The 23,798-nt window shown below is 37.7% G+C and overlaps 1 protein-coding gene across 1 annotated transcript in view; it reads right to left on the reverse strand.

The window, feature by feature from the left end:
• Positions 1 to 23,798, reverse strand: part of NR3C1 (nuclear receptor subfamily 3 group C member 1) — a 456,123-nt gene that overhangs the window by 262,523 nt on the left and 169,802 nt on the right. The gene's annotated exons all lie outside the window — the stretch shown is intronic.

The following is a 23,798-nucleotide window of genomic DNA, read 5'->3' on the forward strand; positions in this document are numbered from 1 at the left end:
GCTCATGAGAAGGGAAATGTTGTGTCAGTTTCTGCTAGTTAGTCTCAGTAATAACGACAGCACATGGCACGGGAACAGAGCTTTACACTTCTTAAACTCAAATAGCCACTGGCATATTTGATTGCCCGGTTAGCCAAATGAGCTATATTGGGTAAGTGACATTATCACCTCCTTGAAGATGAGGAAAAGGTTTAGGAGATTTCGTCAAGTTCCACAGTAGTATCTTTTTGGAAATTCCAAGCTCGGTGCTCTTCCTCCTACTTCATACTTTCTCTGAACCTGGAGTAAAACATCATTGTTTATTCTGAATTGTACAAAATTATTAATTTTTAATGATATATAGAGAGTACAGCCACCGTAAATATCAAAACTGATTTTTGTGCATGTCCAGATGAGCTTGCTTTGTTGCACACATGCAGATGTGCAAACTAGCATTTTAACCAGCAGAATAACTTGCTTTTATTTTTACACTGGGAATTTTGTTTAGAGAGCACAGTGAGGTGGGAGAGCGGAGAGTATCCATGCTGTTTTGAAGTACACAGGATGGAGTTTATCCAGAGGCCAAGTTTTACAGGTATTGTCTTTTGGTCTCCCAGTGGGTTAGACAAAGGCCGTTTACTGTGACGTCATGTAATGAAACAAAACCAAAAACAATGCAGATTTCCTTCAGATCACAATCTGCTCCAAGGAACAGCTCTATAGAAGCCCTTAAAATGAACTGTTTAAATGATAATCCATTTAAAACATATTTGCTGAGTGCCCACTCAATTATTAGCTTGCTGTTTTGCAAAAGTAATAGAAATATTTGAAATGCTGTCTGGTAAACAGAAGAATGTAGCTGGCATTCCATTAAAATTAGAGGTGAAAAGTATCCTCAGAAAAGAGTGGGGAGATAGATCACAGTGTTTTGGGGTAGAGGAATAGGAAAGGCAATTTGAATTAGACCTTCAAGGACAGGAAATAGTTTAACAGAGATGATGGGAGGCCACAGGATGGGACAGTCCAAGAGTTCAGAGGTGGGGCAACTGATGGCATTTTCAGCATATCCTTGTTGAGTGCGTATGGCTGTGAGAATAGGGTTCTTGGAGTGTTTCACACCTTTTCTTATCCTCATTCTGCTGCCTCTGTTTGGTGAGCATTGCTTACTCCCTCTCCCTTTTTGCTTTCCTGGAAAACTCCTACTCATCCTCAAGAGTCAATACAAATATTTCCAACTTTGTATGCCCTTTTACTGACACTCCCAAATGTGACTCATCCCTGTTACTGTATCCAAACACACCTCCACTGCATTTGTCCCACTGTATGACAATCATCTGCTTGGGCACCAGTGTCTCCTGCCAGCCTGGTAGCCTTGGAAAGAAGGAACACGCTGTCTTACCAGCCTTTGTATTTCTACTACCTAGCACAATGCCTGACACACTGCTAGCTCTTAATAAGTATCCTTTAAATAGTTTTTCCACTTTTCTACCTAAAGGTTTACAAGTCTTTTGTAGGTTGTTTTCCTCATTACCTTATACCTTTGGTTGCTATCATAGTGGTATTTTTTTTTTAAATAAAAATTTTCCCACTGCTTATGGATGAATAACTAAATTTGCAATGGACTTTTATATATTAATATATCTAAAAATTACTTTATTATCTGAATTTTAAGAATTTGTCTGAAAATGTTTTTGTGCTATGTAGATAATTTAGCAATTGCTAATGCTAGAGTTTTATTTTCTCTTTTTTAATGCTTATATATTTAATTTTTCCATCTTCTTGCTATTCTGGCTAAGATTTTCAATGTGTTATTCAATAGAAGTGGTGATAGAGGGCTTCATGGTCTTAATCCTGATTTTAATAGGAATGCTTGCAATATTTCTTCACTAAATATGATGATGGTTCCAGGTTTTCTATAGATACCATTTATCCAGGTAAGAAGCTTATTTCTTACTCCTAGTAGCTAATAAATTTTGTCAGGAATGGTTGTTGAATTTTATTGATTCCTTTTTCGAATATGTTGCAATGGTCATATATATTTTTTCTACTATTCACTGGATGATGTGGTGAACTATATATTAGTCCGTTCTCATGCTACTATGAAGAAATACCCAAGACTGGGTAATTTATAAAGAAAGAAGGTTTAATTGATTCACAGTTCCGCGTGGCTGGGGAGGCCTCAGGAAACTTACAATCACGGCAGAAGGCACCTCTTCACAAGGCAGCAGGAGAGAGAATGAATGCAAGCCAGGGAAATGCCAGACACTTAAAAAACCATCAGATCTGGTGAGACTCACTCATTATCACGACAACAGGATGGGGGAACCTGCCCCTATGATTCAATTACCTCCACCTGGTCCCGCCCTTGACACATGGGGATTATGGGAGTTACAATTCAAGGTGAGATTTGGGTGGGACACAGAGCCAAACCATATCAACTACATTAACAGATTTTGTAAATTTGAATTAAATTTGCATTTTGGGAAAAAGCCCAAACCCCAAATTATGAGTCATATTTTTGTACATTGCTTAATCTAGTTTGCTAATATATCATTTAGGGTTTTTGCATCTGTTTTCATGAATAAGACTAGAAAATAATTTTTTCTTCTATTTTTCCTTTTTTCTTTTTTGAGATAGAGTCTTGCCCTGTTACCCAGGCTGGAGTGCAGTGGCACGATCTCGGCTCACTGCTACCTCTGTCTCCTGGGTTCCAGTGATTCTTCTGCCTCAGTCTCCTGAGTAGCTGGGACTACAGGCATGTGCCACCACCCCCAGGTAATTTTTGTATTTTTAGTAGAGCCGGGGTTTCATCATGTTGTCCAGTCTGGTCTTGAACTCCTGACCTCAGGTGATCTGCCCTCCTCAGCCTCTCAAAGTGCTATTTTTCTCGTTAATTTTCTCTATCAAGTTTTATAAGGCTGTAAAATGAACTGGAGAGTGTTATCCCCAACCATTTTCTTCTATTTTTTGAGTAAGTTTAAGGTTGAAATGATCTGTTCATTGACTACTTGGTGGAACTCACCTATAAAACTGGATCCTAAGTAATCTAAAGGGAAGATTTTAAACCACTGATTTACTTTCTTTAGTAGTGATAGGATAAATTAAAATTTTCTATTTTTCTAAGATTGGTTGTGGCAATTTTCATAGCAATTTTATCTACATTTTCAAGTTTGTTGACATAATGCTGTTTATAACATTCTCTTGTTTTATTTTTTAAAGATTTACTGTGTAATTTAAGTGCAATAAAATGTACCCACTTTAAGTGTAAAGTTCAGTGAGCTTTGTTAAATGTATTTGGTTATGCAAACAACACTACAATATGCGTTAGAATACCTTTCTCACCTCAACAAAGTTCTCATGCCCTGTTATGCTCAATTCCTGCTTTTGGACAACTAAATATCTGTTTCTGTTCCTACAATTTTACCTTTTCCATAACTTAATATAATTGAGATCATGATATTTAGTCTTTTATACCTAATTATTTCCATTAGAATGTTTTCATCCATGTTGTTGCAAATATCAGTAGTTTGTTTTTCTTTATTGTGGAGTAGTATTCCATTGTATGGATATACCACATTTTGTTTATTCATTTTTCAGTTGATAGACATTTAGATTGTTTCCACCTTTTGGTGATTACATACAATGACTGCTATGACCATTGTATACAAATATTTGTGTGAACATATGCTTTCATTTCTCTTGAGTAGATACCAAGGAGTGAAATTTGTGTATTGTACAGAAAGCATGTCTTTAACTTTTTGAGAAACTACCAAATTTTGCTCCAAAGTGGCTGCACCATTTTGTGTTCCTATCAGTGATATATGAGAGTTCCAGTTGTTCCATATCACTTTGTCAACACTTGTTATCATCAGATTTTAACAATTTTAAAGAGTCTTAGCCATTTTAGTATATGTGTAGGCGTATCTCATTGTGGTTTTAATGACCAATGATATTGAATACTGTCTCCTGTACTTCTTTGCATATCTTCTTTCGTGAAGGTTATGTTCAAATCATTTGTCCATTATTTACGCATATGCCCATTTACATTTTTACTGGATTGCTTTCTAATTTTGAATTGTGAGTTCTTTTTATGAAAGGTCTTCAAAAAGTTCATGGAAAATGGAATTAAAAGATGAAAATAAAATTCATTTCTTTCTTTTTTTTTGAGATCCCAGCACTTTGGGAGGCCGAGGTGGGTGGATCACGAGGTCAGGGGTTCGATACCAGCCTGACCAACATGGTGAAACCCCGTCTCTACTAAAAATAGAAAAATTAGCTGGGCTTGGTGGTGGGCACCTGTAATCCCAGCTACTCAGGAAATTATTTCTTAATATAAGCTCTATCAAGGTCAAGACACTTTTGTAAGCAATAAAACTAGCCATTTAGCTCATCTTAAAGAACTGAGGGTCCTGGGAATTTAGCCACATCAATGCAGTTTTTTTTTTTTTTTCTTTTTTAAGAGACAGGATCTCACTATGTTTCCCAGGCTGGTCTTGAACTCCTGGGCTCAAATAATCTTCCCACCTTAGCCTCTCAAAGTGCTGGGAATACAGGCATGAGCCAATGTGCCTGGCCCCATAAACGCAGTCTTTTTACATTGCTAACTGAAGAAAAATGAGAGTTCTTTACAGATTTTTTAAAACTAGGAAACAAAAAGAAGTCAGAAGGAGCCAAAGGACTATAAGGTGGATACATAATGATTTCTCACCAAAACTCTCACAAAATTGCCCTTGTATGAGAACAGGAATGAGCAGGAGCATTGCTGTGGTGGAGGAGGGCTCTCTGGTAAAGTTTTCCTGGACATTTTTCTGCTAAAACTTTGGTTAACTTTCTCAAAACACTCTCATAACATTATCATTCTTTGTCCCTCCAGAAAATCAACAGTACAATGCCTTGAGCATCCACAAAAACTGTTACCATGACCTTTGCCATTGACAAGCTCACTTTTGCTTTGACTGGATCATTTTCACCTCTTGGTAGCCATTGCTTTGATTGTGCTTTGTTTACAGGATTGTGCTAAGTAAATGCTTCAGGATCTTGATCCCACTTGTATACATTTGTATTGAAAGCTCTGCTCTTGTCTGCAGCTCATCTGGGTGCAATGGTTTTGACACCCAGTGAGTGAAAAGTTTGCTCAACTTTAATTTTTCAGTCAGAATGTGTAAGCTGAACCATGCTGTTAATTGTTGGTCCTCTTCAATTAGGGCATGAACAAGATTAGTTTTTTCCTGTCAAATTGATATGGATGGTTTGCTGCTGCAGGCTTCATCTTCAAAATTGTTTTGTCCCTTCTTAAATTGTGTTATCCATTCATAAACTGCTGATTTCTTTGGCATTGTCCCCATAAACGTTTGTAAAGCATTAATGAGTTCACCATTATTCCATCCATGCTTCACCTGAATTAGCCTTGTTACTATTTTTGGAGATAGGGTTACTATATTGCCCAGGCTGGACTCGAACCCCTGGCTCAATCGATTCTCTCACTTAAGCCTCCCGAGTCACCATACATTTGTTGTTTGTTCTTGCTTCAAATTTAGCTGAATTCATGTTTCTTTGATAGGGGTTATTTTCAAATTAATGTCTTATCCTTCTTAGTGTCTAAAACTAGATCCTGTTCAGACATGTTACAACAAGTTAGTATGAGTTTATTCTGGTGCAGAAAAATTTTGAAATCCATGCATACTTTTTTTTATAATATGCCTTTTCCATGAAGTTTTTGAAGTCCCACAGTATATTCTGGATACAAATCCTTTGTAAGACCCTCTTATCTTTTTATTTTATTTATTTATTTATTTATTTATTTATTTATTTATTTATTTATTTATTTGGATACTGAGTCTTGCTCTTGTTGCAAAGGCTGGCGTGCAGTGGTGCCATTTCAGCTCACTGCAGCCTCCGGGGTTCAAGTGATTCTCCTGCCTCAGCCTCCTGAGTAGTTGGGATTACAGGCGCCCACTCCCATGCCTAGCTAATTTTTGTATTATTAGTAGAGACGGTTTTTATCATGTTGGGCAGGCTGGTCTTGAACTCCTGACCTCAGGTGATCCACCCATCTCGGCCTCCCAAAGTGCTGGGATTATAGGTGTGAGCCACCTTGCCCAGCCCCTCTTATTTTTAATGTCTGCAGCATACATATGCTAATTATATTTCTTTTGTATGTCCAGAATTATTTATTTGTGCCTTTTAAAATTTTTACCTTGATCAATCTTGCCAATTATTTATCATATTATAAATTTTATTAGTCCTTTCAAAAAACAAACTTTTGGTTTTATTAATCATTTCTAATTAATGTTTATTTAACTGACTTATAGTCATACATTTTTTCAGCTTTATTGGGGCATAAAGATTGAGATATATCAAATCCTCACATTGTATACATTAAATATTTCCAATTTTACTTTGTATTTTTTATCTATAAAATTGACAAATAAAATTGCATATATTTTATGTATATAATGTGACGATTTGATATACATATATATTGTGAAATGATTACCACAATCAAGTTAACACATTCACCACTTCACATAGTTACCTTTTTGGTGTTATGAGAACTCTTAAGATCTACTCTCTTAGCAAATTTGAATTATACAATATAATAATATCATCTACAGTACCCATGCTGTAAATTGATCCTCAGAGCTTATTTATCCTATAATTGAAAGTTTGTACCCTTTGACCAATATCTCCCCATTTTCCCCACCCCAGAAACTCCTGGTAACCACCATTCTACTCTGCTTCTATGAGTTTAACTTAAAAAAAATTCCACATGTGAGTGACAGCATACATTATTTGTCTTTCTTTGCCTGGTGTATTTCACTTAGCATAATGCCCTTCAGATTCTTCCATGTTACAAATGGCAGGGCTTTCTTCCTTTTTCATGACTGAATAATATTTCATTGTATGTATATATGTCACATTTTCTTTATCCATTCATCCATTGATGGACACTTAGGTTGTTTCTATATCTTGGCTATTGTGAATAATGTTGCAGTGAACATGGGAGTGTAGATACCGTTCTGAGATACTGATTTTGTTTCCTTCAGATATATGCTCAGAAGTGAGATTGCTAGATCATTCAGTAGTTTTAGTTTTACTTTTCTGAGAAACTTCTGTACTATTTTTCCTAATGGCTGTACCAATTTACATTCTCCCCAACAGTGTACAAAGGTTCCCGTTTCTCCACCTCCTTGCCAACATTTGTTAGCTCTCGTCTTTTTGATAATAGTCATCCTAACAGGTATGAGGTGATACCTCATTTCAGTTTTGATTTGCATTTCCCTGATGATTAGTGATGTTGAGTACTTTTCATATACCTATTGGCCATTTGTAATATCTTTTGAAAAAATACATTTTTTTTTTTTTTTGAGATGGAGACTCCCTCTGTCGCTCAGGCTGAAGTGCAGTGGCGCAATCTCTGCTCACTGCAACCTCGACCTCCTGGGTTCAAGTGATTCTCCTGCCTCAGCCTCCTGAGTAGCTGGGACTACAGGCACATGCCACCACGCTGGGCTAATTTTTGTATTTTTAGTAGATACGGGGTTTCACCATGTTGGTAAGGCTGGTCTCAAACTCCTGGCCTCATGATCTGCCCACCTCGGCCTCCCAAAGTGCTGGGACTACAGGCATGAGCCACCGCACTTGGCCTGGAAAAATACTCTTATCTTTACTACTTATTTTCTTCTACTATACTTTCCTTTATTTACCTAGCAACCAAAGTAGTTAGTTAGCTATATAACTTACAGCATTTTTTAGTTTTCTAATGTAAGGATCACACTTTCCTTTAGCTGCTGCTTTAGCAGTTATTGTTGTCAGGGATTTTAATTCTATCTTGACTTTTTAAATTTCATGAATTAGGCATTTTTCCTTTGCTTTCAGTTATGCAGTAACACTATATGTTATGTCTGAAGATGTATTTTTTTTTTTCCATTTGTTCTTTCTCCTCTTCCTCATTTCCCCTCCTCTTGACTCATGTTTGGAATTTCTAAATTTGAATTGTTTTATCAATTTTAGAAAATTCTAAGCCCTTTTACTCTTCAAATATTTTTGCCCTCTCATTTTCTCTATGAGCTTCTTCTGTAACTCTAATAAAATGTATATTAGATTAAATTAGTTTCCTTTGTCTCTTACCCTTTCTTTTAATATAATTTTTTCTTTATGCTTCTTTCTGGATATTTTCTTGTGTTCTCTCTTCCACTTTACCAGTTGTCTCTTTAGTTGTGTATAATCTGCTTTTCAATCTCTTCTTGAATTTCTAATTTTGATTTTTATGTTCTCATTTGTAGAAAGTGTTTGGTTTTTTTATGTCTACCTAATAAAGTTTAAGTTTCTAATATCTTTGTTATAATTTTAGTGCCCTCTTTCTTTCAATATTTCTTTAACTCTGTTTATGTTTTGTAACTGATATTTTGAATGTAAGTAGACTTATTGGTCTGATTCTATAGTTTGTAGTTTTGACCATCTCTCGCTCATGGTGGTTTACTTCCTCAAGTGTTTATTTTTGATGGTGAATTCTTTTTTTTTTTTTTTTTTTTTTTTTTGCAGAAACGTCTGTGAGATGTTTTTGAGGCTTGTGTTTGAAATGGTTTTTTTTCCAAGAGGATTTGTGTTGGCAGAAGCAGGTTTCTGGGGGAATTCCTGACCCCATATTATTTTAAATTTCCTTACCCTCCCTTACCCCTCCTCTTCCTCCTTCTTTTTCTTGCCACAAAGATTTTATAAATTATCACCCCCAAACTGTGTTTGCAGTACTATAAACCTTAGGAATTCTCAGAAAGACTCTCTCTCTCCTTTTTTAATACACCACCTAAACCCTTAATACAAACAGGCATTTATTTCTATAAGCTCCCTCTGTAGGAAGGTTTTTTTTTTTTTTTTTTTAACAATGAGGTGTGAACTCTGAGTTCTATGACTTCATGAATAGTCTCTGATCTGGTGTCCTACTCTGCTTAGATTTCAGGATTTACCTCCTATCTCTCCGAAGAAAGGGCTTTTAAAATTTAGATTCAAAGTCATCAGAAATTGGCAAATGATGCTATTGCAAATACTATTCTGGTGCTTCCTAGCCTCTCTGGAATTATATTTTTAGCCTCCAGAGGATTCCCTACATTTGTGTCAGCTCAACATACGTATGTGTGTGTGTGTGTGTGTGTATTTGTGTGTGTGCATATTTGTGTGTGTGCACACAGTTGCATGTACATGCAACACTTGTAGGCATGCTATATCAGAAAGGGGTTCTCTAAATAGCTAGTCTACTTCTGACTCAAAACAGAAGTCTTTACTCAGATGGTTTTAATGTTGTTTGGGATTGTTTAACCCAAAGTTTCATCGGATCATGCCTTACTCAAAAGCCTCCAGTAACTTTCCATCACACTTAGCATGACATCCAAAGTCCTCCTCATGGCCTGCAAAGTCTGGCAAAATCTGACTTCTACTACCTCTTCAACCTCATCTTCTCTTACTCTCCGTCTCACTGATTTAAATATTCTGGCTTCCTTGCTGTTCCCTGACTATGGCCACACACGCCTGCTGATGCCTCTGGCACTTTGTGTTTCTCTGCTGTCTACCTGGAACTGTCTCTAAATATTCATACGCCTTACACTGCCATTCCATTTTGGTCTCTTACTTGAGTGTCACCTTTTCTGAGATATCTTTTATTCTTTGTAAAATTGCATCCCTTATCATTCTCTCTTCTCTTTTTCTTCATAGTGCGTAACATACTATATGCCTATTTGTTTATTTATGTATATAATCACACCATTAAAGCTTGTCTGCCTTGTTCACTGCTGCATTCCTATTGCTGAACATACAATAAGAGCTCAAATATTTGTTGAATGGATCATCATCATTTTAATGCAAAAATGAGTTATTCCCTTTTATTAAGGGAGCTATTTTCTGGGGCATGTGGCTTTGAAACTAATGCTGAAAGAATATCCTGTAACACATGGAATCATTTATTTTTATTAACAAGTCAATTCAGTTTTTTTGCAAAATGCGCAATTCCCAAGCAGCTGCTTAAAAATGAGGCAACTCATTTCCAAGATGTTTCCTGCAAGTACTGTTGATGGTGCTAAGTATTTATTAAGTGCCAGTGTGCTAAATTAGGTGCTGGTGGACAGTGACCACATTTTAGTCCGGCCCAGTGGGTGCAGAGAGCACAAGGAGGGAAGATGTGGAGTTGGCCTGGTCCCCTTCCTCAGAGCCCTCAGGATTCACTTCCCAGATGAGGGGAAGTGATTTTAGAGAAGGTGGAATTATTATGTGTTAAGTGTTACAATGGCCCCAAGTGTTCAGGTAATTTAGATAAGAAAGTAGAAGGGGACCTTCTTCTGGGTGACTTGGTTGTTCCTGAAATAACTAGGTGCCTCTAAGTTTTAACTGAACTGGCTCAATAAAGAGTTGTTAAAATACGTTTTTGGGTCTGTGCTTTAACAATTGCTCTCTCACTTCCTTTAATTCCTCTGAGTCCTGATTCAGCTTGGGCCATAGTTGCCTGTTCATGGCCAACTGTAGGTCATTCTCCGAGGTTCTAGTGATGTTTTCTATCGTCTTGATATTATTGCATCAATTCCCTAAATCCCCAATTATCTGCTGATCTTAGTCCTCAATTTCTCCACCATTTCCTTGAAAACACACTGAGCCTTCATAAATATGGTATTTTAGCATTGTGTTTTAACTAAAACTGGTATTTTAGTATCATCCTGTTGCTTCTTTGTGGTAAGTCCAGTTCTACCATCTGTCGTCTTTGTCAGCCATTGTGGGTCAGAATTGTCCACAAAGGCTAAAATGAATGGCAGGAGGAAGCCATTCATGTGAGGTAACAACTCACAATGTAGAAGCACATGCAGCTCAGTGGGACTCAGTGGGGCATTTCTTGGCTGAGAAGGCTGTGTGGTATAGGGAACTTATAGGCTGAGGCTGGGTGTGCTGTCTCTAGTACTGCATTGAAGTTAAAAGTATATATACGCTATATACAGCAGTGGACTGTGTTATCTATTTATTTAGGAAAACGTTTGAGACAGTATTATACAAAATTCTTACTATACAGGGAGACTTTAATCACAGTAGGCACTTACTAGATGGAATTCTGTAACACAACTGACTCTAGCTGTGGTCACACACAAATGAGCACTATGGGCTTTTACATTTTGTGTATGGTAAGACTACGGGCATAACTTGTCCTTTAAAGGTGTCTGCCTACAAAGGATGTTTATATACTATGTATACATGTATAAACATATGTTACAGATATGTGTAAATTTTGTAAAAATCCAATTTAATTTAATAACAATTTACTGAGCACCTACTATGTCCAGACACTTTTCTTAAATGGAAAGATGGATCAGAAATAGATCCTGCCCTCAAGGAGTTTAGTGCAGTCAAATGAAATACAGACTTATTCTCTCACTCCTTCCTGGCAAAGGTGGGTACAGTTTCCAAGACCCAAGAGGCATTAAAACATTCATTTATGGCTTTAGCAATCACATTACTTTCTAAAGTTATCATCTGGCTTGGGTTGGGTGGTAAGATACAGTTCGTTTGTTTTTTTTCCTACTTTTTTTTTTCAATAAGCTTTCAATTAAACCAACCCACCAAATAAACAAACAAGAAAACAAAAAACCCTAAACATTGCAACTAATTTCAATAAATTATTGTTTAAGCTTTCTTCTATTTTGGTATATAACATGGAAACTATTTTTATTATGTGAAGAGAAAGACTGCTTTGTATTAAGTGTTTAAACTAGACTCAACCCAGCTTGGTTTTATTTATGAAATATCACAAATAGTTAATAAAAGCTGGGGAGGAGGGAGAACCAAAAATGCAGGTGAAACAACGAATAATATGTCAATGAACTGATGACGCTTCTCGTGTCCTAAAGATAGTTTTCAAAGGTGGAATATAAACTGAGAAATACATTTAGCATAAATGAATCTCTCTAATCTCTTTCTTTGTATAACGACTCAATAAACAATGAGGGCTGACTATGTGCCAGGCATTCTGCTAGGCACGGAGGAAATGGGAATCAGCTAGCTATAGTCCCTGTCTTCAAGGAACACATAATTAAACTGGGAGAGCTAAGTGTGTAAACACATGTGTATGGGAGGTGAAAGAGAGACTTCTAAAACCTAAAATGCCCATATACAAAGCTAATACTGATGACTGGGCAGAGATTTTTATCTCCATATCATGGACACTAAGATTTTTTTTTTAACCTTGCTCGTGGCATTTCATATTAGTCACCTACTCGATTTGGCAAAGCAGAGCACATGTCATAGACTTGAATTCTGGTCAGAGGCCTGCCAACTTCTAGCTGAGTGGCCTTTGGCTAGTCATACCATCTCTCTGAGAATATTGCCTCATCTGACAAAAATGGAGTAGGTTTACTGCAGGAGGAGGTTGATATGAGAAAGTAGTTTACGAAATGAGAAGTGCTGTAGGGTATGGCTGCATTCTTACAGCTGGTGTTTCATCTGGATGATATCTAAATTTTCCAGTTTCCCATCTTGCACTTCCAATAGACCAAGGAGTTCATGGATTAATAGTTGGCTTCCAAGTTTAGGATTCTAGCTGAGATCATTTGTAAAGTTTTGGGTATATATGTACATGCATATTTTTCTAGCTCCTCAGGTTTCATCAGATTCTCAAAGGGGTCCATGGCTGTAAAAGAACCCAAGACTGCTAATCTAGACAGTCTTGGTGTTTTTTGTGGGGTGCAGAGAGTGCCTTGCTTATCTTTGTATCCCAATACTTATATCATAATGCCCTGCACAAAGTAAGGGCTCCTAAATTTGTTACATTAATAAATATCAAAATGGATAAGTGCTATGATGACAAATATTAACATTCAAAACAAGTATGGCCTCGTCCCAGGGAGGAAACATTGAATTCTGTTGAAGCCTGTCATTGGCTGTCAATAGGGAGAGGTGCCAAATTTAGAAGGCCAGGCTACTGCACAGTTTTAAGCAATTGTTCTTAAAATTTCATTACTTCTTTCCTTATGTTTTCAATCAACTTGGGGAAGCTCCTTCTCTCCTCTTTCTTGAATTTGCAGATGGTTTTGTTTGTTTGATTGTGTCAAGGCCGAAGGTCACTCAGTCATACAGGCCTCCGACAGACTCTTTTCTGAGCACATGGCAAGGATCTGGTGAACACATGCATCCCACAGGAGAGGGCTTGCCTGAAAAGCTGAGGAACTTTGGAGGAGTAGACACAAACTTTTCAGTCATTTGCTTATGTCTACTCTGACTAAATGTTTCTTACACAAATGCAAATATTCTAGTACTAAAACTTTCCTGCACAACTACTTGAGACTGTAAAGTCTAGATATGTGCCTCAAACATAAATTTATTGCAATAGGTTAGGAGATTGGCCTGTCAAATTGCATCACAACTGGAGGTAAAGTGCAAGGTTGTCCATTGCATCATGATTGCAATATTGAAAAGGTGAAAAACAATCTAACTGTCCATCAAAACGAGACTTGCTAAAATAATTATCATATAACTTAACAATGGAATGTTAGTACCCATTCAACAGAATGAGGTAGTGTAATGTTCAGTATATCATTGTAGAATAAACAATGATTTTTTTTATTATACTTTATGTTCTAGGATACATGTGCACAATGTGCAGGTTTGTTACATATGTATACATGTGCCATGTTGGTGTGCTGCACCCATTAACTCATCATTTACATTAGGTATATCTCCTAATGCTGTCCCTCCCCCCTCCTTCCACCCCACAACAGGCCCAAGTGTGTGATGTTCCCCTTCCTGTGTCCAAGTATTCTCATTGTTCAATTCTCACCTATGAGTGAGAACCCGTGGTGTTTGGTTTTCTGTTCTTGTGATAGTTTGCTGAGAATGATGGTTTCCAGCAACCATGCAACCATGTCCCTACAAAGGACATGAACTCATCCTTTTTATGGCTGCATAGTATTCCATGGTGTATACGTGCCACATTTTCTTAATCCAGTCTGTCATTGATAGACATTTGGGTTGGTTCCAAGTCTTTGCTATTGTGAATAGTGCCATAATAAACATAAGTGTGCATGTGTCTTTATAGCAGCATGATTTATAATCCTTTGGGTATATACCCAGTAATGGGATGGCTGGGTCAAATGGTATTTCTAGTTCTAGATCCTTGAGGAATCGCCGCACTGTCTTCCACAATGGTTGAACTAGTTTACAATCCCACCAGCAGTGTAAAAGTGTTCCTATTTCTCCACATCCTCTCCAGCACCTGTTGTGTTCCTGACTTTTTAATGATCGCTATTCTAACTGGTGTGAGATGGTATCTCATTGTGGTTTTGATTTGCATTTCTCTGATGGCTAGTGATGATGAGCATTTTTTCATGTGTCTGTTGGCTGCATAAATGTCTTCTTTTGAGAAGTGTCTGTTCATATCCTTTGCTCACTTTTTGATGGGGTTGTTTGTTTTTTTTCTTGTAAATTTGTTTCAGTTCTTTGTAGTTTCTGGATATTAGCCCTTTGTCAGATGAGTAGATTGCAAAAATTTTCTCCCATTCTGTAGGTTGCCTGTTCACTCTGATGGTAGTTTCTTTTGCTGTGCAGAAGCTCTTTAGCTTAATTGGATCCCATTTGTCAATTTTGGCTTTTGTTGCCATTGCTTTTGGTGTTTTAGACATGAAGTCCTTGCCCATGCCTATGTCCTGAATGGTATTGCCTAGGTTTTCTTCTAGGGTTTTTATGGTTTTAGGTCTAACATGTAAGTCTCTAATCTATGTTGAATTAATTTTTGTCTAAGGTGTAAGGAAGGGATCCAGTTTCAGCTTTCTACATATGGCTAGCCAGTTTTCCCAGCACCGTTTGTTAAATAGGGAATTCTTTCCCCATTTCTTGTTTTTGTCAGATTTGTCAAAGATCAGATGGTTATAGATGTGTGGTATTATGCTGAGGGCTCTGTTCTGTTCCATTGATCTATATCTCTGTTTTGGTACCAGTACCACGCTGTTATGGTTACTGTGGCCTTGTAATATAATTTGCAGTCAGGTAGTGTGATGCCTCTAGCTTTGTTCTTTTGGCTTAGGATTGTCTTGGCAATGCGGGCTCTTTTTTGGTTCCATATGAACTTTAAAGTAGTTTTTTTCCAATTCTGTGAAAAAAGGCATTGGTAGCTTGATGGGGATGGCGTTGAATCTATAAATACCTTGGACAGTAGGGCTATTTTCACAATATTGGTTCTTCCTATCCATGGGCATGGAATGTTCTTCCATTTGTTTGTGTCCTCTTGTATTTCATTGAGCAGTGGTTTGTAGTTCTCCTTGAAGAGGTCCTTGACATCCCTTGTAAGTTGGATTCCTAGGTATTTTATTCTCTTTGAAGCAATTGTGAATGGGAGTTCACTCATGATTTGGCTGTCTGTTACTGGTGTATAAGAATGCTTGTGATTTTTTGCACATTGATTTTGTATCCTGAGACTTTGCTGAAGTTGCCTATCAGCTTAAGGAGACTTTGGGCTGAGACGATGGGGTTTTCTTTTTTTTTTTTTTTGAGACAGAGTCTTGCTCTGTCACCCAGACTGGAGTGCAGTGGCCAGATCTCAGCTCACTGCAAGCTCTGCCTCCTGGGTTCATGCCATTCTCCTGTCTCAGCCTCCCGAGTAGCTGGGACTACAGGCACCTGCCACCTCGCCCGGCTAGTTTTTTGTATTTTTTAGTAGAGACGGGGTTTCACCATGTTAGCCAGGATGGTCTCGATCTCCTGACCTCGTGATCCGCCCGTCTCGGCCTCCCAAAGTGCTGGGATTACAGGCTTGAGCCACTGCGCCCGGCCGACGATGGGGTTTTCTAGATACACGATCATGTCATCTGCAAACAGGGACAATTTGACTTCCTCTTTTCCTAATTGAATACTCTTTATTTCTTTCTCTTGCCTGATTGCCCTGGCCAGAACTTCCAACACTATGTTGAATAGGAGTGGTGAGAGAGGGCATCCCTATTTTGTGCCGGTTTTAAAAGGGAATGCTTCCAGTTATTGCCCATTCAGTACGATATTGACTGTGGGTTTGTCATGCATAGCTCTTACTATTTTGAGATATGTCCCATCAATACCTACTTTATTGAGAGTTTTTAGCATGAAGGCTGTTGAATTTTTCAAAGGCCTTTTCTGCATCTATTGAGATAATCATGTGGTTTTTGTCTTTGGTTCTGTTTGTATGCTGGATTACATTTATTGATTTGCGTATGGTGAACCAGCCTTGCATCCCAGGGATGAAGCCAGCTTGATCATGTTGGATAAGCTTTTTGATGTGCTGCTGGATTGGGTTTGCCAGTATTTTATTGACGATTTTTTTGCATCAGTATTCATCAGGGATATTGGTCTAAAATTCTCTTGTTTTGTTGTGTCTCTGCCAGGCTTTGGTAACAGGATGATGCTGGCCTCATAAAATGAGGGAGGATTTGTTGTGTCTCTGCCAGGCTTTGGTAACAGGATGATGCTGGCCTCATAAAATGAGGGAATCATAGGGAGAATTCCCTCTTTTTCTATTGATTGGAATAGTTTCAGAGGGAATGGTACCAGCTCCTCTTTGTACCTCTAGTAGGATTTGACTGTGAATCCGTCTGGTCCTAAACTTTTTTTGGTTGGTAGGCTATTAATTATTGCCTCAGTTTCAGAGCCTGTTTTTGTTCTATTCAGAGATTCAACTTCTTCCTGGTTTAGTCTTGGGAGGGTGTGTGTGTCCAGGAATGTATCCATTTCTTCTAGATTTTCTAGTTTATTTGTGCAGAGGTGTTTATAGTATTCTCTGCTGGTAGTTTATATTTCTGTGGGGTTGGTGGTGATATCCCCTTTATCATTTTTTATTGCGTCTATTTGATTCTTCTCCCTTTTCTTCTTTATTAGTCTTGCTAGCAGTCTATCAATTTTGTTGATCTTTTCAAAAAACCAGCTCCTGGATTCATTGATTTTTTTGAAGGGTTTTTTGTGTCTCTATCTCCTTCAGTTCTGCTGTGATCTTAGTTATTTCTTGCCTTCTGCTAGCTTTCGAATGTGTTTGCTCTTGCTTCTCTAGTTCTTTTAATTGTGATGTTAGGGTATCAATTTTAGATCTTTCCTGCTTTCTCTTGTGGGCATTTAGTGCTATAAATTTTCCTCTGTGCACTGCTTTAAATGTGTCCCAGAGGTTCTGGTATGTTGTGTCTTCATTCTCATTGGTTTCAAAGAACATCTTTATTTCTGCCTTCATTTCGTTATGTACCCAGTCGTCATTCAGGAGCAGGTTGTTCAGTTTCCAAGTAGTTGACTGGTTTTGAGTGAGTTTCTTAATCCTGAGTTCTAGTTTGATTGCACTGTGGTCTGAGAGACAGTTTGTTATAATTTCTGTTCTTTCACATTTGCTGAGGAGTGCTTTACTTCCAACTATGTGGTCCATTTTGGAATAAGTGTGATGTCTCTAATGCATCTTGAATTAATTTTTGTATAAGGTGTAAGGAAGGGATCCAGTTTCAGCTTTCTACTTATGGCTATCCAGTTTTCCCAGCACCATTTATTAAATAGGGAATCATTTTCCCATTTCTTGTTTTTGTCAGGTTTGTCAAAGATCAGATGGTTGCAGATGTGTGGTATTATTTCTGAGGGCTCTGTTCTGTTCCATTGGTCTATATCTCTGTTTTGGTACCAGTACCATGCTGTTTTGGTTACTGTAGCCTTGTAGTATAGTTTGAAGTCAGGTAGGGTGATGCGTCCAGCTTTGTTCTTTTAGCTTAGGATTGTCTTGGCAATGCGGGCTTTTTTTTTGGTTCCATATGAACTTTAAAGTTTGGTTCCATATGAACTTTAAAGTAATTTTTTCCAATTCTGTGAAGAAAGTCATGGGTGCTTAATGGGAATGGCATTGAATCTATAAATTACCTTGGGCAGTATGGCCATTTTCAAAATATTGATTCTTCCTATCCATGAGCATGGAATGTCCTCTTGTATTTCATTGAGCAGTGGTTTGTAGTTCTCCTTGAAGAGGTCCTTGACATCCCTAAAATTCAACAGCCCTTCATGCTAAAAACTTTCAATAAATTTGGTATTGATGCAACGTATCTCAAAATAATAAGAGCTATTTATGACAAACCCACAGCCAATATCATACTGAATATGCAAAAACTGGAAGCATTCCCCTTGAAAACTGGGACAAGACAGGGATGCCCACTCTCACCACTCCTATTCAACATAGTGTTGGAAGTTCTGGCCAGGGCAATCAGGCAAGAGAAAGAAATAAAGGGTATTCAATTAGGAAAAGAGGAAGTCAAATTGTCCCTGTTTGCAGATGACATGATTGTATATTTAGAAAACCCCATCATCTCAGCCCAAAATCTCCTCAAGCTGATAAGCAACTTCAGCAAAGTCTCAGGAGACAAAATCAATGTGCAAAAATCACAACCATTCTTATACAAACAGAGAACCAAATCATGAAGGAACTCCCATTCACAATTGCTTCAAAGAGAACAATGATATTTTTGAAGTGAAAAGTTTATTGCTTTTAAAACACCTTTTATTTTAAAATATTTGTAGACTCACTAGATGTCAAAAAAATACAGTAATCCTATGTACCTTTTACCAAGCCTCCTTCTATTGTACATTTAAAATACATCTTAAAGAAAAATATAGTAGTTTCCAGAATGGAAAATATGGTAGGATCCTATTTACGTAAAAATAAAAATATACCAAACTATTAACACTGGATATCTCTGTGGAATGGAAAATAACATGCAGCAGGAAAAGGAGGAAAATGAGGATTTTTTATTTTTATTTTTTGAGACAGAGTCTCTCTCTGTCACCCAGGCTGGGGTGCGGTGGCGTGATCTTGGCTCACTGTAACCTCCACCGCCCGGGTTCAAGAGATTCTGCTGCCTCAGTCTCCTGAGTAGCTGGGACTACAGGCATGCACCACCACACCTGGCTAATTTTTTGTATTTTTAGTGGAGACGGGGTGTCACCATGTTGGTCAGGCTAGTCTCGAACTCCTGACCTCGTGATCCACCCATCTCGACCTCCCAAAGTGCTGGGATTACAGGTGTGAGCCATTGCGCCTGGCCTTAATTTTTTTAATTTATAAATATCTATACTGTTTAATGTTGCTGTCATTATCTACATATTTATATATATGTCTATATATCTATACGCAGATATAAATACATACTTCAAAAAGGAAGTATTACTTTTATTTAGAAAACTACCTCAAATAGCAAATTTAGCAGAATAATTTATATGATGGCAAATCCAGGCTCTAAAAAATTAGTTATTTTCAGCTTGACAGATTTTTTTTAAAAAAGGAGGCTATGATACAGGACTATATTATGAACATTTGATGCCTATTGTCCTAGAACTCAACACTGCAGTGCTTAGACAATATGTCCTGTAAGAGGGTACTGTTCGTGAACTACAAGATATATTTCTGTGATTCCATGGATTGTTGGACCCTGTAGCCAAGACTAGAACACATACTTGGAATCCAAAGTATAAGGTAATTCTAAAAGGCCTTGGTTTCTGTATTATAAATATAACTGTACTTGCAGAATTATGCTTTGACCATTTCTCCCTAAGCCAGCAATGAATGGGCAGGAACCACTGAGAGCTAGAACTCAAATCTGGCCTTGGTATGCAATCTTGACTATTTTAAGCTTTCTGATTCCCCACGTGCCTTTTATCAACCTTTCTCCATTCTGCAACTATTTTAATTATCTGGTACACGATCAAAAATGCATTCCCAGCTGTATTGTTCCAGTCAGTAGTGGGTGATGAGGCCTTCCCACAGCATTTCTCTTTAAGCTTCAGCATACGTATTTGTACTCTTCATCCTATCTATTTGGAGCAGTCCCAAATTCCACAGGCTACTCCAGAGTGGAGAGGTGGAGCAGGAAGGGGAAAATGAAGGAGGTGACTGCTGCTGAACATCCAGGGTGTGTAACATAATACCCAATTGGTCACTGCTAATGTATTTAAACATTTGTTTATTGAGTAATTTATCTCTGGCACATTAAGAGATTGTTAATGGTGTTAGAGAGGAGTAATTGCTGTCTCTGTGATTAAGTTGAAAGGAACACAGACGCATAGTTAACAGGACACAGTATTTATATGATATTTGTAAGTCATATAAATAGATTTTTTCCTTGAATGGTAACGAAAGGCACATGAATCATTCATGGCGTTTATGTGACTGAATGAATGCTGATTCCTTAAGCAGAATTAGCAAAGAAGTTGATTCATGCGAAGAATACTGTCATTTCTACTTCCTGTTTAATAGAATAGCCTGAATTAAAGAGAACTGAAAAATATCCTCTGCTAGTTACATTAGTAACATTCCCATTTCCTGAAAGACACACAGACATGCATATACACATACACTCATGTTTATTTATTAATTCATGCATGCATGCATCCATCCATTTTCTCACCCAATTTTAATTGCAAGCCAGTTATGTGCCAGATTCTATGTGCCAGGCTGAGGAGATGATGGTGAGCAAAAATAGATGCAGTTTCTGTTCTTACAGGGTATAAAAAATCTAGGGTAAATAATGCCATTAATTAAAAACTACCCAAATGATTATATATTAATAATTGCTCATTGAGTCAAGTGCTCTAAAGGAAAGGAATAAATTCTATGAGAATATGTAAGACAAGATACCTGATCTAATGTGGGAGGGTCAGGGTAGGCTTCCCTGCACATGTGGTGCTTACATTGAGATCTGAAGGATGACTGGTAGTGCTGGGTAGGAGAGGGTTTGTGCTTGATGAGTGTGTGTGGTTTGTGAGTGTGTGTGTGTGTGTGTGGTGTGAGTTGTCCAACACTCAGAACTATATGTACGAAGGCTCCATGGTGGGAGGGAAGATGAATGTGTCAAGGATTGAAAAAAAATAACAGGTAGCTGAACTGCAGAGTAAGAATGAAACTAGAAAAAACAGGACCCAATACATGCAGGACATTGGAAGCCAGGGCAAGAAATACATGCAAGAAATACAACTTTGAAGAAACATGATCAAATATACTCCCTTCTCTCATCTCTAATACACATTATACACAAAATGAACAAAAAGGAAACACATGTCCAAAAGACATTGGGGGACTGTGTTATATTTTAAACAGGAGTATAATAAAATTGTCCCATATTCTTATTCAGGGTCCTGCATACAACCATGCCAGAAAAACTCCCAAAGAGATTTAATAAAATGAAACACATTTATTTGCATCATTGTACACTTTGTCCCTTCACTGAGCCCTTTATGAAACTGAGACAATTAAATGTACATGACCACCTTGCAGACATCAGGAAGGTACAATATTCCCAGCTGGTTCCATAACGCTGTACTACTTCAGTGCCTGGTTTAGGCTTTCATTGTGTTTATACAGCTACTAGAACCTCACAAGTTGGAGACAAATGGGAACAATCAATAGAAGCTGGACGCTTTGCACATAGAGTTATAACAATGGTAATTAATGTGGGCATTTCTGGGACCCCTAGAACAGTACCTTTGGTGTATGAGAGCCTGCTTACCCTGTTATTTGACTCTCAAAGAATTTTGATGATTACAGTGTGTCTTATGTGTCTATCACTTTGCAGAAGCATTTGGCCTGAGGAGATACCACACCCTCTCAATTGTTTTCATAAGAATTGCCTACCATCTACAGATGCACCCACCCAAGCAAAGCCAGTGTGCTCTGCATAGGAAGCCTAAGATGATGGAGTGCACATGCCGTTTATTTAGTCATCATAGCTTTATGACTTGAAAATGTTGACAGAGACATGCATCTAGCAGTCACCATGGAAGGGATTCAGTAGCCCACTGTGCCACAGAGGGCATGCTTTGGATGTAGAGAGTGAAGACTTTCCACAACTCGTGAATGAGCCCTCTGTGAGTTTAGCCAAAACATTCATGGCAAATAAATGGAAATCTCAAATAAAACCCATCACAGGTCAAGCTCAGGAGGGCTGGCTAGCCAACAAATCCTAAGCAAGGGGGTTCAAGGGAAAAGGAAAACATATGTTTCATAAGCATGTATGAAATATGAAAATAATCTCCTCTTCTATAGCTTTTGAAATGAGGATAATGAAATATCAATCGGTCTTTGAGGATGATAAAAGGAATTTTTTTTGTAAGTTATAAAACAACAGTGTCTGCCTTTAGCAAGTAATCTCAAGAGAGTCACTTTCAGAGTTCAGACTGGAAGAACACTTAACTTCGAAATAGTTCTTTACAAATACTAATCAGATGGTCCACAAAACTCTCTACCATATGAAAGTTATCTTAACCCAAGTAGGGAAGTCACAGATAGCTGTAAATATCTGTGTGCCTAGCTCTGTGTTAGAAGCAATGGTGAATGTGTGTGTGTGGGATGGGGTGGAGTCAGTGGGTGTGTGTAGGTGGGTGGAGAAAGGGTGCATTCATTCAGGTGCAGGAAAAGGCTTTTTTTTTTTCCTGACCAGTTATGTTTTTGACTGAATGGACCAAACTGACTGTTGAGGTGTCATGGAAACCTATCCATGGAAACCTTATAGAAATATCAGGAGCTGAAGGGAGGGAGTGTTGAAGAAAGCATCATAGAGAGATTGCTACCAACTGATTCCCATAGATACTATAAAAATAACTCCTTTTATCTTCCTATTTTCAGTGAGAGAATCTCACTATTTGGAAAATCATGGTTGCTATTCCACAGCTTTTTCTGTACAGATAACTAATAAACAACTTGGAAAACACTCACTCATCTCAAATGGAACTGAATTGAATCAGATGTTTAGTCTGGAGGGCTGAGGAAATGAAACTTATCTTTGTATCGAATGCAGTCCCCCAGCCTTCAAAACTAGTACATCAGCAAATCCTATTAATTTTATGTCATAAATAGATCTCAAATCCACCTCTCTTTACCCCTACCACCAAGCTACAACTTTTATCACCCCTCCCAGTCCCCAAAGTCCCCTCTTATGTGTTTCCAAGGCACTCTATGCTTTTTTCAAAGCACCACCCTTTACATGTTCATTTATGTGATTACTTCATTCATTTGTTGTTTTATTAATTCATTCACTCATTCATTCAACACATACTTATTGGGGGCCTACTCTGGGCCAAACACTGTTTCAGCGACTATTGATACAATAGTGAAAAAAATAGACAAGGTCCCTACTCCCATGGAGCTGACATTCGAATGGGCACAGACAGGTATAAGCAAATAAGTAGCAAATAAGAACAATGCCTGCTGTCTAATTGGGAAGACAGACATTCAATCCATTATTCCCTCAGCACCCAGTATGAACTTCAGATACAAATCAGACCAGGTCAGTCTCTGCTGAAATCCTTTCTATGGCTTCCTATTGCACTTAGAATAATACGCAACCTCCAAACATAACCTAATCATGTTGAGCCACTGAAGGTAGTATCTTGGTTTTAAAATATTATTAAGAAAACAAAGAAGGTATTAAGCTATTAGGCCTACTTTACAAAAAGCAAATGAACTCTCAAAAGAATGGGTGTCCTCCTTAACACTTTCGTTTTCAACATCTGCAATGCATGAGTTGCATTCTGTTTTTTACCATTTTTTTTTCTATTTGTACTCAAATAGATAATTTTTAAAAAGGTTGGTTTTCTTTTGATTATCATAACATCTCTCAGAAAACTGTTATTTGACGAGTTATGTGACCTCTCCAAGCTTTAGTTTTCTCCTATATGAAATGTGGATGGTCATATTTTATATCATACATTTGCTTTGGTGATTAAGTGAACCAAAGGGCGTAATACCTGCCACAAAATAAATGTTTAATTAGATGTTTTTCCCTTTGAGAAAATGAATCAGTGCTCATCATTATTGCTGTAAATAA

The sequence above is a fragment of the Macaca fascicularis genome, chromosome 6 (assembly GCF_037993035.2).
Source record: "Macaca fascicularis isolate 582-1 chromosome 6, T2T-MFA8v1.1".
Lineage (NCBI taxonomy): Eukaryota > Metazoa > Chordata > Mammalia > Primates > Cercopithecidae > Macaca > Macaca fascicularis.